Raw genomic sequence first — 14,730 nt, forward strand, 5'->3', positions numbered from 1 at the left:
GGGGGAAGATTTTGAGCTATGAGGGAATGCCCAGACCCTGTGCCTGGGGTCACACTTCGACAATATCCAGGGTGTCCCTCCTGCCCATAACTTGCACCTGGTGACATATGTCCAGTCAACGGGGTGACCCCTCTCCCAAATCCTGCACTTGGGGTCACATATCCACAGTCTAGGGTGACACTCTCCCAGAAACTGTATCTGGGGTCACATGTCCAGTTTCCAAGGTGACCCCCTTCCAAGACCCTGCACCTGGGGTCACGTGTCCACAGTCTCCACAGTGACCTAGTTCCCAAACAATGTACCTGGGATCCTATGTCCACAATCTCCAGGGTGACTCTGGACCAGGGTCACATGTCTACAGTCTAAAGTGTGACCCCACCTCCTATACCCTATATGTGGAGTCACACATCCACAATCTCCAAGGTGACACCCTCCCAGACCATGCACCTGGAATCACACATCCAGTCTTCAGGGTTAGCCCTCTCCCCAGACCCTACCATTTGGGTCAAACGTCCACATTACCCATGCTGACACCACTTCCCAGACACTGTACCTGGGGTCACACGTCCACAGTGTTCATTTTGACCTCCTCCAAGACCCTGCACCAAGGGTAAGATATCCACAGTCTACAGAGGCCTCTCTTCCAGACCCTACACGTGGGATCAAGTGTCCACAGTCCATAGGGTGACCCCATCACTCAGACCCTGTACCTGCTGTCACATGTCCACAGTCCCCAGGTTGAAAGCACCCCCCAGAACCTACACCTGAAGTCCAAGGTGCACCATCTCCAGGATGACAAACATCCCAGACACTGAAACTGGGTCATACATGCACAGTCTCGAGGGTGACCACAGGCCACATCCAAGCACCTGGTGTACATGTTCACAGTCTCCATGCTGACACCCCTCTTCAGATACTATACCAGGTGTCCCATGGCCACAGTCTCCCTGGTGAACACCTTTGCAGACCCTGTAAATGGGATCACATGTCCACTTTCTGCAGGGTGAATGTCCTCCAAGACCCTGAACCTGGCGTCACATATCCACAGTTTCCAAAGTGAACCCACCTCAAGACCCTGCACCTGGGGTCGCATGTCCAGTCTTAAGGGTGACCTCACCTCCAAGACCCTTGTCCTGGGTTCACACATCCACAGGCTCCATGTTGACTTCTTTGAAGTACCTGCACCTGGGGTCACATGTCAAAATTCTTGTTGACACCGCTCACACCCTACACTTGGGTTCATATGTCCACAGTATCCAGGGTGACTACACCTTACCAGGTTCACAAGTCCATATTCATCTGGGTGACACCCTCCCAGAGCCTGTATGTGTGGTCACACATCCACAGTCTCCTTGGTGTGACCCCTCCCCAGACCTGGGGCCCTGGGTCACATGTCCACTGGCCCCAGGGTAACCCCACTTCCCAGACCCTGTACCTGGGGTTGCATGTCTAGAGTCTAAAGGGTGACCCACCTCCCAGACCCTGCACCTGGGTTCACACATAAACAGTCTCCAGGATGAGACCACCTCCAGACTATGTACCTGGTGTCACATGACCACAGTGCCCAGTGTGACATCTCCCAGAGCCTGCACCTAAGGTCCCATGTCCACAAGATCCAGGGTGACCCCCCTCCCACACCCTGGACCAGGAACACATTTCTACAATCTGAAGTGTGACTCCACCTCCCAGAAACTGCACATGGGGTCACACATAAACAGTCTCCAGGTTAACCTCCTCTTGATCCTGTACCTGCGGTCAAATTTCTGTAGTATCCAGGGTGAATCCCTCCCAGACCACATACATGTGATCACATGTCCACAGTCTCTAGTATGAGCCAACATCCCGACTCTGTACCTGAGGTCTCATGACCACAATGTCCTGTGACACCACCTCCCAGTCCCTTCACTTAGGGTAACATGTCCAGAGTCTCCAGGGTAACACCCTCCCAGACCATTCACCTGACGTAACATGTCCACAATCCCCAGAGTGACCCCACATCCCAGATCCTGCATCTGGGATCACACATCCACAGTATGCAGGGAGAGCACCGCCCAGACCCTGCATTTTGGGTCACACATTCATAGTCCTCAGGATGACCCCACCACCTAGACCCAGTAACCAGAAACACTTGCACACAATCTGTACGGTAATCCCACCCCCCAGACCCTGTCCCTGGAATTTCACGCCCATAGTCTCCACGATGAACCCCTCTCAGATCATGCACCTGAGATCACACACCCACAGTTTCCAGGGTGACCCCTTTCTCCCCTGCATCGAGGGTTATATGACCACAGTCTCCACGTTCATACCCCACATCAGATCCTTTACCTGGTGTCACATGGCCAAAGTTTCCCTGATGAACCCCTTCATAGACCCTATTCATAGGGTCACATGTTCATAGTCTCCAGGGTGAATACTCCCAGACCCCGTACTAGGGTTCACATGTCCACAGCCTCCACAGTGACCCCACCTCCAAGACACTTCACCTGGCTTTACACGTCCACAGGCTCCAGGGTCAGCCTCTATCCCAGACACTGCATTTTGGGTCACCTGTCCACTTTCTCCAGGGAGAAATCACCTAACAGAACCTTCACCTGGGGTCAAATGTCTAGTCTCCTTGGTGACACCTCGCCCAGACCCTGTACCTGGGGTCACATTTCCAGTTTCCAGGGTAACCACCTATGCCAGACCCTACACCTGGGGTCACATATCCACATTATCCATGGTGACCCCACATCACCAGAACTTTTACCTCTGGTCACATGTACACAGTCTCCATGGTGACCACCACTCCCAGACTTTGAACCTCTGGTCACATTTCCAGTCTCCAGGATGACACCCTCCCCCTGACCCATACCTGTGGATACAGTCCACAGACTTAAGGGTGACACTATCACATTAGTCCAAGCACCTGGGATGACACAGCCACAGTTTCCATTGTGAGCTCCCTTCCCAGAACATATGCTGGTGTTACATGTCTACAGTTTCCAGGGTGACACTGTCCCAGACACTTTATCTGAGATCACATGTCTTCAGTCCCCAGGGTGACCTCACCCAGGCACTATATTTGGGATCACATATCTAGTCTCTCCCATATTGCATTCTCTCAGACCCAATACCTGGTGACAGATGTCCATATTCTCCGGGGTGCTGTCATTTCCCAGATCTTGTACCTGGGTCACATGTCCACAGTCTCAAATGTGAACCCCCACCCAGACCCTGTACCTGGGGTTAAATATTTGCTCTCTCCAGAGGACACCCTTCATCCGGTACCTGAGGTCACAGTTACAAAATATCCAGGATTACATCCCCAACAAGATTCTGAACCTGGTGTAACACGTGCATAGACTCCAGTGTGACCGCCCTCCCAGAACCTGTTCAGTTCAGTTTAGTCGCTCAGTCGTGTCTGACTCTCTGTGACCCATGAATCGAAGCACGCCAGGCCTCCCTGTCCATCACCAACTCCCGGAGTTCACTGAAAACTCATGTCCATCGAATCAGTGATGCCATCCAGCCATCTCATCCTCTGTTGTCCCCTTCTCCTCCTGCCCCCAATCCCTTGCAGCATCAGAGTCTTTTCCAATGAGTCAACTCTTCGCATGGGGTGGCCAAAGTACTGGAGTTTCAGCTTTAGCATCATTCCTTCCAAAGAAATCCCAGGGACAATCTCCTTCAGAATGGACTGGTTGGATCTCCTTGCAGTCCAAGGGACTCTCAAGAGTCTTCTCCAACACCACACTTCAAAAGCATCAATTCTTTGGCACTCAGCCTTCTTCACAGTCCAACACTCACATCCATACATGACCACAGGAAAAACCATAGCCTTGATTAGATGGACCTTTGTTGGCAAAGTAATGTCTCTGCTTTTGAATATGCTATCAAGGTTGGACATAACTTTCCTTCCAACGAGTAAGCATCTTTTAATTTCATGGCTACAGTCACCATCTGTAGTGATTTTGGAGACCCAAAAAATAAAGTCTGACACTGTTTCCACTCTTTCCCCATCTATTTCCCATGAATGATGGGACCAGATGCCATGATCTTCGTTTTCTGAAGCCAACTTTTTCACTCTCCACTTTCACTGTCATCAAGAAGCTTTTTAGTTCCTCTTCAGTTTCTGCCATAAGGGTGGTGTCATCTGCATATCTGAGGTTGTTGATATTTCCCCCGGCAATCTTGATTATAGCTTGTGTTTCTTCCAGCCCAGAGTTTCTCATGATGTACTCTGCATATAAGTTAAATAAGCATGGTGACAATATACAGCCTTGACGTACTCCTTTTCCTATTTGGAACCAGTCTGTTTTTCCATGTCCAGTTCTAACTGTTGCTTCCTGACCTGCATACAAGTTTCTCAAGAGGCAGGTCAGGTGGCCTGGTATTCCCATCTGTTTCAGAATTTTCCACAGTTTATTGTGATCCACACAGTCAAAGGCTTTTGCATAGTCAATAAAGCAGAAATAGATGTTTTTCTGGAACTCTCTTGCTTTTTCCATGATCCAGCAGATGTTGGCAATTTGATCTCTCGTTCCTCTGCCTTTTATAAAACCAGCTTGAACAACTGGAAGTTCACAGTTCACGTATTGCTGAAGCCTTGCTTGGAGAATTTTGAGCATTACTTTACTAGCCTGTGAGATGAGTGCAATTGTGCGGTAGTTTGAGCATTCTTTGGCATTACATTTCTTTGGGATGGAAATTAAACCTGACCTTTTCCAGTCCTGTGGCCACTGCTGAGTTTTCCAAATTTGCTGGCATATTAGGTGCAGCACTTTCACAGCATCATCTTTCAGGATTTGAAATAGGGAACTGGAATTCCATCACCTCCACTAGCTTTGTTCGTAGTGATACTTTCTAAGGCCCACTTGACTTCACATTCCAGGATGTCTGGCTCTAGGTTAGTGATCACACCATCGTGATTATCTGGGTTGTGAAGATCTTTTTTGTATAGTTCTTCTGTGTATTCTTGCTACCTCTTCTTGATATCTTCTGCTTCTGTTAGGTCCATACAATTTCTGTCCTTTATCAAGCCCATCTTTGCATGAAATATTCCCTTGGTATCTCTAATTTTCTTGAAGAGATCTCTAGTCTTTCCTATTCTGGTATTTTCCTCTATTTCTTTGCATTGTTCACTGAGGAAGGCTTTCTTATCTCTTCTTTCTATTCTTTGGAACTCTGCATTCAGATGCTTATATTTTTCCTTTTCTCCTTTGCTTTTCACTTCTCTTCTTTTCACAGATGTTTGTAAGGCCTCCTGAGGCAGCCATTTTGCTTTTTTGCATTTCTTTTCTATGGGGATGGTCTTGATCCCTGTCTCCTGTACAATATCACGAGCTTCCATCCATAGTTCATCAGCCACTCTATCTATCAGATCTGGGCCCTTAAATCTATTTATCACTTCCACTGTATAATCATAATGGATTTGATTTAGGTCATACCTGAATGGTCTAGTGGTTTTCCCTACTTTCTTCAATTTAAGTCTGAATTTGGCAATAAGGGGTTCATATTCTGAGCCACAGTCAGTTCCTGGTCTTGTTTCTGTTGACTGTATACAGCTTCTCCATCTTTGGCTGCAAAAAATATAATCAATCAGATTTCGGTGTTGACCCTCTGGTGATGTCCACATGTAGAATCTTCTCTTGTGTTGTTGGAAATGGGTGCTTACTATGACCAGTGCACTTTCTAACAAAACTCTATTAGTCTTTCCCTTTCTTCATTCCATATTCCAAAGCCAAATTTGCCTGTTACTTCAGGTGTTTCTTGACATCCTACTCAATATGCAAGCAAATTTGAAAAACTCAGCAGTGGCCACAGGACTGGAAAAGGTCAGTTTTCATTCCAATCCCAAAGAAAGGCAATGCCAAAGAATGCTCAAACTACCACACAAGAGCTCTCATCTCACATGCTAGTAAAGTAATGCTCAAAAATCTCCAAGCCAGGTTTCAGCAATACGTGAACTGTGAACTTCCTGATGTTCAAGCTGGTTAGAAAAGGCAGAGGAACCAGAGATCAAAATGACAACATCCGCTGGATCATGGAAAAAGCAATGGAGTTTCAGAGAAATATCTATTTCTGCTCTATTGACTATGCCAAAGCCTTTGACTGTGTGGATCATAATAAACTGTGGAAAATTCTGACAGAGATGGGAATACCAGACCACCTGACCTGCCTCTTGAGAAATCTGTATGCAGGTCAGGAAGCAACAGTTAGAACTGGACATGGAAAAAGAGACTGGTTCCAAATAGGAAAAAGAGTATGTCAAGGCTGTATATTGTCACCCTGCTTATTTAACTTATATGCAGGGTACATAACGAGAAACTCTGGGCTGGAAGAAACACAAGCTGGAATCAAGATTGCTGGGAGAAATATCAACAACCTCAGATATGCAGATGACACCACCCTTATGGCAGAAAGTGAAGAGGAACTAAAAAGCCTGTTGATGAAAGTGAAAGTGGAGAGTGAAACACTTGGCTTAAAGCTCAACATGCAGAAAACGAAGATCATGACATCTGGTCCCATCATTCATGGGAAATAGATGGGGAAACAGTGGAAACAGTGTCAGACTTTATTTTTTGGGTCTCCAAAATCACTACAGATGGTGACTGTAGCCATGAAATTAAAAGACACTTACTCCTTGGAAGGAAAGTTATGACCAACCTAGATAGCATATTCAAAAGCAGAGACATTACTTTGCCAACAAAGGTCCATCTAATCAAGGCTATGGTTTTTCCTGTGGTCATGTATGGATGTGAGGGTTAGACTATGAAGAAGTCTGAGTGCTGAAGAATTGATGCTTTTGAACTGTGGTGTTGGAGTAGACTCTTGAGAGTCCCTTGGACTGCAAGGAGATCCAACCAGTCCATTCTGAAGGAGATTGTCCCTGGGATTTCTTTGGAAGGAATGATGCTAAAGCTGAAACTCCAGTACTTCGGCCACCCCATGCGAAGAGTTGACTCATTGGAAAAGACTCTGATGCTGGGAGGTATTGGGGCAGGAGGAGAAGGGGATGACAGAGGATGAGATGGCTGGATGGCATCACTGACTCGATGGATGTAAGTCTGAGTGAACTCCGGGAGTTGGTGATGGACAGGGAGGCCTGGTGTGCTGTGATTTTTGGGGTTGCAAAGATTCGGACATGACTGAGTGACTGAACTAACTAACTAAGATGCATTTGAAGAATTGAGAGGCTTTAAGAATAAATGATTCAAGGCTAAAATGATTCCCATATTAACTCAAATTTACATGAATAAAAATAAAATTTTATCAACAAATATAACAAAAAGCTATGACAAGCTACTGAAGCCAAAGTACGATATATAAAATACAGCCTCTGGGAAACCTGGAATTGACTATCAATATAATCCAGGTAACTGAAGCTTCATTTTGACATATTCATTTAAGGTTTGAGCATTGCATTTATCTGCTTCTTCATAATACTGTAATGTGATAACATAAAGATTAAAATTATTGCCTTAATAAAGAGTAAATTACTAGTACCTGTCTATGTTAACAATTTAGAACTAAATCTCTTAACATTTCATAAATGACACGATGTCCCTACTCAAAGTAAAGGATTTCTTTGGTCTAATTTTTATTTGCTGGATACAAGGTATGCTTTTAGGCTGGTTTAGAGACCATAGATTCACAGCCTGTGTATTTTTTATATTCAACTAGATTCAACATTTAGCCAGAATCAAGAATCACTTTGAACTTTCTTTCAGGAAGTCTGAGAATTATTTCTCCTTCTGGATACTCACTTCTTCTGTTTTCTCATTTTTGTACCAATACACTCTCTCTTTTAAATGATTTCATTCCTTGATTAACTCCTTGTTTCTTTTCTCCAGCATCAGAACTTGTTTCTCATATTGGCCTGAAGTTTTCTCACAATCTGCTGAAACTGTTCTTGGATGCTAATGACCGTCTTCTCTTTACTGTCGGCTCCCAGTTGCTGTCGGAGCAACATGTTTTCACTCTGGAGTTGAGATAATCTCTCCTCTAAGGATTCCTGCTTTCCAAGGTATGTATTCACTTTGCCTTGTTCATTCTGATACATGTGTTCAATTTCCTGCTTTTGACACTCTGATTGGCTTAGATCTCTGTGGACACGTTCTAACATCAAAGTCTTTTCTCTAAGATCATCTCTCGTGTGATGCAGCTTGACTTTCAGCTTATTGAAGATACTTTCCACTGTACATAGTTGCTGGGAAAGCGTCTCCTTGTTATCTTTTAGATTAGCCACATCATACTTCATTTTGCCCCACAAGCATAACCACTAGTCTCTTGCTGTCTGGAAGGTAAGTTCCAGATCTCTTTTTGATGTTTGACCTTGATCATGATCATGTAAGGCAGCAGCCAGTCTAGAATGGTAGGATTTCACTTCCGTTTCCAATCTCTGTTTACTTTCTTTTTTGTTTTCCAGCTTAGAGTTTAGCATCGTATTCTCAGCTGTCAGAGCATTAAGCTGGCCTGTATAGTGGGATATAGTCTTTGTTAACATTTCCTCATTCAGTTTTATTGCCTTTTGAATTTTTTATCATCATTCTTTATCATTTGTCATCATTCTTTACTTTGAGAATTTCAATGTCCTCAAAATAGTTCTCTTCCTTTTCCCGGTGCTGATTTTTCAGTGCATCTATCTCGTCTTAGCATGGAAATTTCCTCCTGCAGCATGTGCTTTTTGTGCAACAGGTCTTTTGTTTCTTCACAACTATCATAAACCTAAGTGAAACAAAGGATATTTTTAGCTAGTACTCAGTAAAGTGACATTCCATGATTTCTTCGGAAATGAAAGTCTAACTTGTATGTTTATACAATTAAAAGACTGCACCAAGTGTGTCTCCAACAGGAACAAATAAGGTTCAATTCAATCCTCAGACTTTATACAAGCAGAAACTCCCAAAGGTTCAAAAATTTAATGGAAGACAATGAATTCATGAAGTAAAAAAAAAAAAATCCCAAGAGATTTTCAAAAAGCTCAAAACTGGAAAGGCTTCTCTCTGAACTACAACAAACCCAAAAGGCTTAAAATAAAAGATTCATAGATCTGTCTACACTTAAAATTTGCATCTGATGTGGAATATTTATATAATGGAAAACTAGTAAGCCATAAAAAGAATGAAATAATGCTATTTGAAGCAACAGGGACGGACCTAGACATTATCACCCTAAGTGATGTAAGTCAGACAAAGACAAGTATTATATCATACTGCTTATACGTTGAATCTAAAATGAACTTATTCACACAACAGAAAGAGACTCATAGACACAGAAAACAAACTTACGGTGACCACAGGGGAAAGCAGGGTAGGGGAAGGGATAAATTAGGATGTTGGGATTAACATATACACACTAGTAGATATAAAATAACCAACAGAGATATACTGTACAACATAAGGAACTACACTTAATATTCTGCAATAAGAATCTGAAACAGAATATGTGTGTACATGTAAGCATGTGTGTGAGTGAGTGTGTATGTGTATTAGTCACTCAGTCATGTCCAACTCTTTGGGACCCCATAGACTATAGCCTGCTAGGCTCCTCTGTCCATGGAATTTCCCAGGCAAGAATACTGGAATGGGTAGCCATTTCCTTCTCCAGGCTGCTGCTGCTACTGCTGCTAAGTTGCCTCAGTCGTGTCCAACTCTGTGTGACCCCATAGACTGCAGCCCACCAGGCTCCCCCGTCCCTGGGATTCTCCAGGCAAGAACATTGGAGTGGGTTGTCATTTCCTTCTCCAATGCATGAAAGTGAAGTCACTCGGTCGTGTCTGACTCTTAGCGACCCCACAGACTGCAGCCTACCAGGCTCCTCTGCCCATGCGATTTTCCAGGCAAGAGTACTGGAGTGGGGTGCCATTGCCTTCTCCATCTTCTCCAGGGGATCTTCCCAACCCAAGGACTGAATCCAGGTCTCCTGCATTGCAGGCAGATTCTTTACAGTCTGAAACAGCAGGGAAGCCCCATTTATATAATATACACACACATATACATATATATCTAAGTAGCTGTGCTGTATACCTGAAACTAACAGAATATTGTTAATCAACTATAATTCAATAAACAGCACCACTTGCTAGGTTTATAAATGCTGCATTTGATACCTCCTATACATCTACTTCACAGTAAGAGCCTTAACTCTGTATAAATAGACTAAATTTTGTACAGAAGTTTTTCCTTGAAAATATGCTACCTTCTAACATTTTAATAGGCAATTACAAGAATTACACCTATTGACAACTGTACTAGGCACTTATACAAACATTAATTAACTCATGAGCTGTAATGATTCTGGAAAGGAAAAAGTTAAAAATATGAGTAAGCTGCAGCCTTTTCTCCAGGTCTTTGGACTCTACTAGTCTTCTTACATCAAACCACATGTTTCTAGTACAAACATATCAATACAAAATAAGCTTCCTATTTAATTCATGGTACATACACTAATGGTAAATAAGCTAAAATTTAGAAAGCTTTTAGAAAACTATGAGATTATTTGCTGCTGCAATAACTTTCATTATCTCTCCATGTTTAAAATAGTAAGATGGGAAAAATACAATGAAAAGCACTTAATAACTATCACTAAATATATATTATGCCATATCTATCACTGTTTTCAAAAGTTCCTTGTACTGAAATAGGACACTCACAGAGCAGAGGGCTCATTTTCTCACAAGTAGAAGAATCACATCCAAAATGTGGTCTCTGAACTGCCTATAGTTTCCTCCTTACCATTAGGGGAAGTGATAAACTAATCTAATGATCAATCGAGGAAGTGAAATAATTACCAAAACCCAGAATATCTTTAATTGGTAGCAAGAGTTTCCCCCGACCCCTTGGTGCGGGGGAGGCACTTTTGTAAGTTTATTCTAAAGAAACAAGTTTTTAAAGTGTTCAAAAGTGTTTTTACAACTGATGCCACAGTTTTTACAAAATAAAAAACAGTAAATGATGTGAAAAGGTCGTTGACAGGGTATTGGTTAAAGAAATGACAGTGCAGCCAAGAATGGACTCTGATTCAGAAACTGAAGGTGACGACGTGCATGGAGTGACCGACACATTCACTCCAAAGCAGAGGGACTTGGTCAGGTAGTGCAGTCGATGGTGGACCATATATGGTCTTCCTTGCCTAAACCACAATCAGGGTGCCGGCTCCTCTGAGATAGTCAGAAAAGATTTGAGATTGATTCCTATGGAAAATATTAAAGGCCTCTCCTTTGATGAGGCCATTGTATGTCACTACCTGATTGCTCTAGACAAATGGATTTGAATTACAAATACTACTTTCCCGAGCTCTTCCCGAGAGCTTTTTGTTGTGGGAGATCTGTTGCTAGGACCTCGGGGATGGGACACAGTCCAAGTTTGAGAGGGACATCGGGTGTGGAAGCAAATTCCTCTGCTGTGAGATGCCACTTGAGAACTCTGCAGAAGGAAGGACAACCAACTTCAAGAGTGTCTGGTTTCTACCAAATGCTGGAAAAAAATTCCTGCACCTCTCAAGGATGCCAGTTAACACCTGTCCTTGAGGACTCCGCTGTGAGGGAGAACCATCTGGGAAAGCTGGAGCCAGCTCTGAGCTGTTCATGGGGCAGGTGGACTGGAGGGCTGACGGACACAGAGGGAGGGGGGGTCCACGACCCTCAGCCACCTGCCAGATTGAAGGCCAGAGGCAAGTTGATGTAAAATTAGGCACGATCTTCCCTCCCAGTGCCCCTTCTCTTCTAGACCTATTCACTCATGAATGGTCCATCAAGGCTGAAGGATTGGTTGCCTGAGGTGGGCTGAGAGCTTAACCTCCAGTTTCTACACCATTCTCAACCCTGTGGTTTCTCAGGATCTATTGTGTGAGCTACTGACGTGACCTCTTCCTCCCTCTGCTCGAAAAAGTGCACCCAGCATGTCAGGATCATACAATTCTTATTTCTGGCCTTGTTACTTTGGGAACGTTGAATTTCTTTTCTTTTGTTTTTAACAATTAACCTAAAATTTCCTATAACACTAAACAAAATGACACTAATCAGGTAGAGTAATCTTTGGTGAAAATTTCAAATTTCTAACACGATTTTATCAATATTATTTATAATATCCCCCTTTTTAAAAAATACCATTTATTTAAATAAATAATGGTATTTTTTAAAAAGGGGGATATTATAAATAATATTGATAAAATCATGTTAGAAATTTGAAATTTTCACCAAAGATTACTCTACCTGATTCAGATCATTTCTCTCAGTCTTCACTTTCACTTCTACTGCTTGGAAAGTGAGTTCTAGGTGCTGTTTCACTTCAACTTCTTTACTATATTGGTCTTCTTTTCTTCTTAAATGCTCCCTCATTTTTTCATAAAACATCTCAGCATTTCTTCTATTCTCTTCTTCTTGCTTTAAGATGAATCTGCAAAATTTAAAACTCTTCTTAGAAAATCATGATATTATTCACGGCTGCAATAACTTTTGTTCCCTCTTCACAATTTTTAAAATAGTAAACATGGGGGGAATACAATGAAAAACACTTAATAATGGTCACTGTTTTCAGACAGAGGGTTAAGAATAAAACTGCATAAATTCTGTCCTCATTTTCTCTTGAGAAAAATGGCTACTTCATAAATCTGTGGATGGGAATGTAAAGTAATATAAACTTTCCTAAGAATAGTTTAGAAATATAGATCACAGACCATTTTTAAGTTCTCATGTGGCGGATTCATTTTGATATTTGGCAAAACTAATACAGTTATGTAAAGTTTAAAAATAAAATAAAATTAAAAAAAAAAAGCATAACCACAAAAATAAAAGTTCTCATATTTTGACCAAATTATATGATATTATTAAAGAAAATGTATTTAAAATAATTAGAAAGGTAGAAATGAATTTATAGAAAAGGTGTTCCTTGCAGTATTAAATAGAATGCAGAAAAGTGAAAAACAACTGAAAGTCAATTTGGTAAATATTTAATGGGGTTTCCATTATGGTGGACTTCTGTATGCTCATGAAAATGATGATTGGGAAAAATATACACTAAGTTATTGGAAGCATTCACTGTTAAGAAAATGCTATATTATTTCCAAGAATTTCACACTCCACAATACTACTAAAACTTTCTCCTCTGTAAAATCCTAGAGAATGTTAGTCCTTATAACATGTCTACGTCTCTGCAGTATTAAAGGAAACAATAATTCAAATATTTCTTTAAAAGTGAGGTGTACAGTACCTCAAGCTGCTGAGCTCTCGTTCCCACTCCACTTTCTGATGCTCTAACTGATTTCACTTCTTTGGTTTCTGACAGCTCTTTTTGTAGCCCACAAATCTTACTTTTCATTCTGTAAAATTCTCCTCTAAGTAGTTCACAGTGGCTTCTTTGAAAATCTACTAGTCTTTCATTCAAAAGAAATGTATCCTGAATTTTCAACAAGCCAACAGAACCTGCATGATGAAGAAAACAAAGATAGAAACTAACAAACAAGAATTTATGTGAGTAATTTTTGAGTATAAAGGACTGTGCAATTCACGTTCACTCATCCATGCATTGAACAAGCATTAAGGGTCCATAATATGGAAAATATTCTAAAGCTCTGCAAATAAAAAAGATGCCCCTGGGTTTTGTTTAGCTTGAAGTCTAGTAGAAGACAAAGACAAATAAAATAATTATGAGCTCAGATAGATACTCTAAGAAAAGAGAGTTCTATGATCACATAACAGAACATGACATAGACTGGGTCCAGGAAAGATTTCCCTGGGGAAGAGATGTCACACTGAGAAATGAAGGATGAGCAGGAAGTAGTACTTACTTACTTAGAGTAGGAAGAACAACCCTGTGGACAGTCTCCAGCTCCCATTATGTTTTTAACCAGGACAGAGTGAACAGCTACTGATTTACCTTCCTGAGTGGAGCGAGCAAAAACAACGCTGACAAAATATATTAAACAATGATTTTCATGACAAAAGACTTCAGGGAATGAAAGACAATGATCCTGGAAACACATGAGGTTAGCCTAAGGAATGCCCCAGCTCACTGCCTTGAGAGAATTTCCAGGCCCCAACACAGGGAGAAGGAATGGAAGCTGAGTTAGCCAGACTCCCTGACAGGAGGCGATGAAGCTGACAGTCTGGTGAACCAAAGTGGGCAGAGATCACAGATTAGAACTGCAGAGAGGAGAGAGTGGAAGAGAGAGAAAAAGTACCCTGGAGATCTGAGGAGGAGCCCCTCAGGTATTCAGCAGAGGAACGAACAGAGTCCATCTGGGAGAAACCACCTGAGACCAGGGAGAAACCATCTGAAAAGACTATAGGAACTTGTGACTGGTGCTCACTCAGTCCCAGGAATTCTATCTATTCTCATGAGCTAGGCTGGAAAATTCCTAAGGCAGGAAATAATCAATCCTAGCCCCAGAGCCCCTCTGGATGCACGTATCGAATCATGAGAAGCAAGAGCCACAGAAGGATCTCTGGAAAACTCTCAATATTTGGAAACTAAATCACACAGATCTAAATAACCCTTGGACCAAAAAGGTAATGAAAAGAGAAAGTACAAAGTATTTTGAACTGAAGGAAAATGAAAACGTTAAGACTAGAAGACATTTTAGGGAACTAACAAGCTGATTCTAGAATTCATGTAAAAAGAAGGGTGAAAACTAAAACGAAATGGAACCACACAATTGTGATCTTTAATCATGCAGCAAAGAGAGGCAACAGTTGGGCTTGAAGCAAGGGGGTAGCATGATGAGACCTGAATGTTTAAAAATAGG

The 14,730-nt window shown here is 42.2% G+C and overlaps 1 pseudogene; it reads right to left on the reverse strand.

Moving 5' to 3' along the window:
- Positions 1-7,694: 7,694 nt before the first annotated feature.
- LOC129653543 (ankyrin repeat domain-containing protein 26-like) overlaps positions 7,695-14,730 on the reverse strand; it is a 77,480-nt pseudogene continuing 70,444 nt past the window's right edge.

Source organism: Bubalus kerabau, chromosome 1, assembly GCF_029407905.1.
Source record: "Bubalus kerabau isolate K-KA32 ecotype Philippines breed swamp buffalo chromosome 1, PCC_UOA_SB_1v2, whole genome shotgun sequence".
NCBI classification, from domain to species: Eukaryota; Metazoa; Chordata; class Mammalia; order Artiodactyla; family Bovidae; genus Bubalus; species Bubalus kerabau.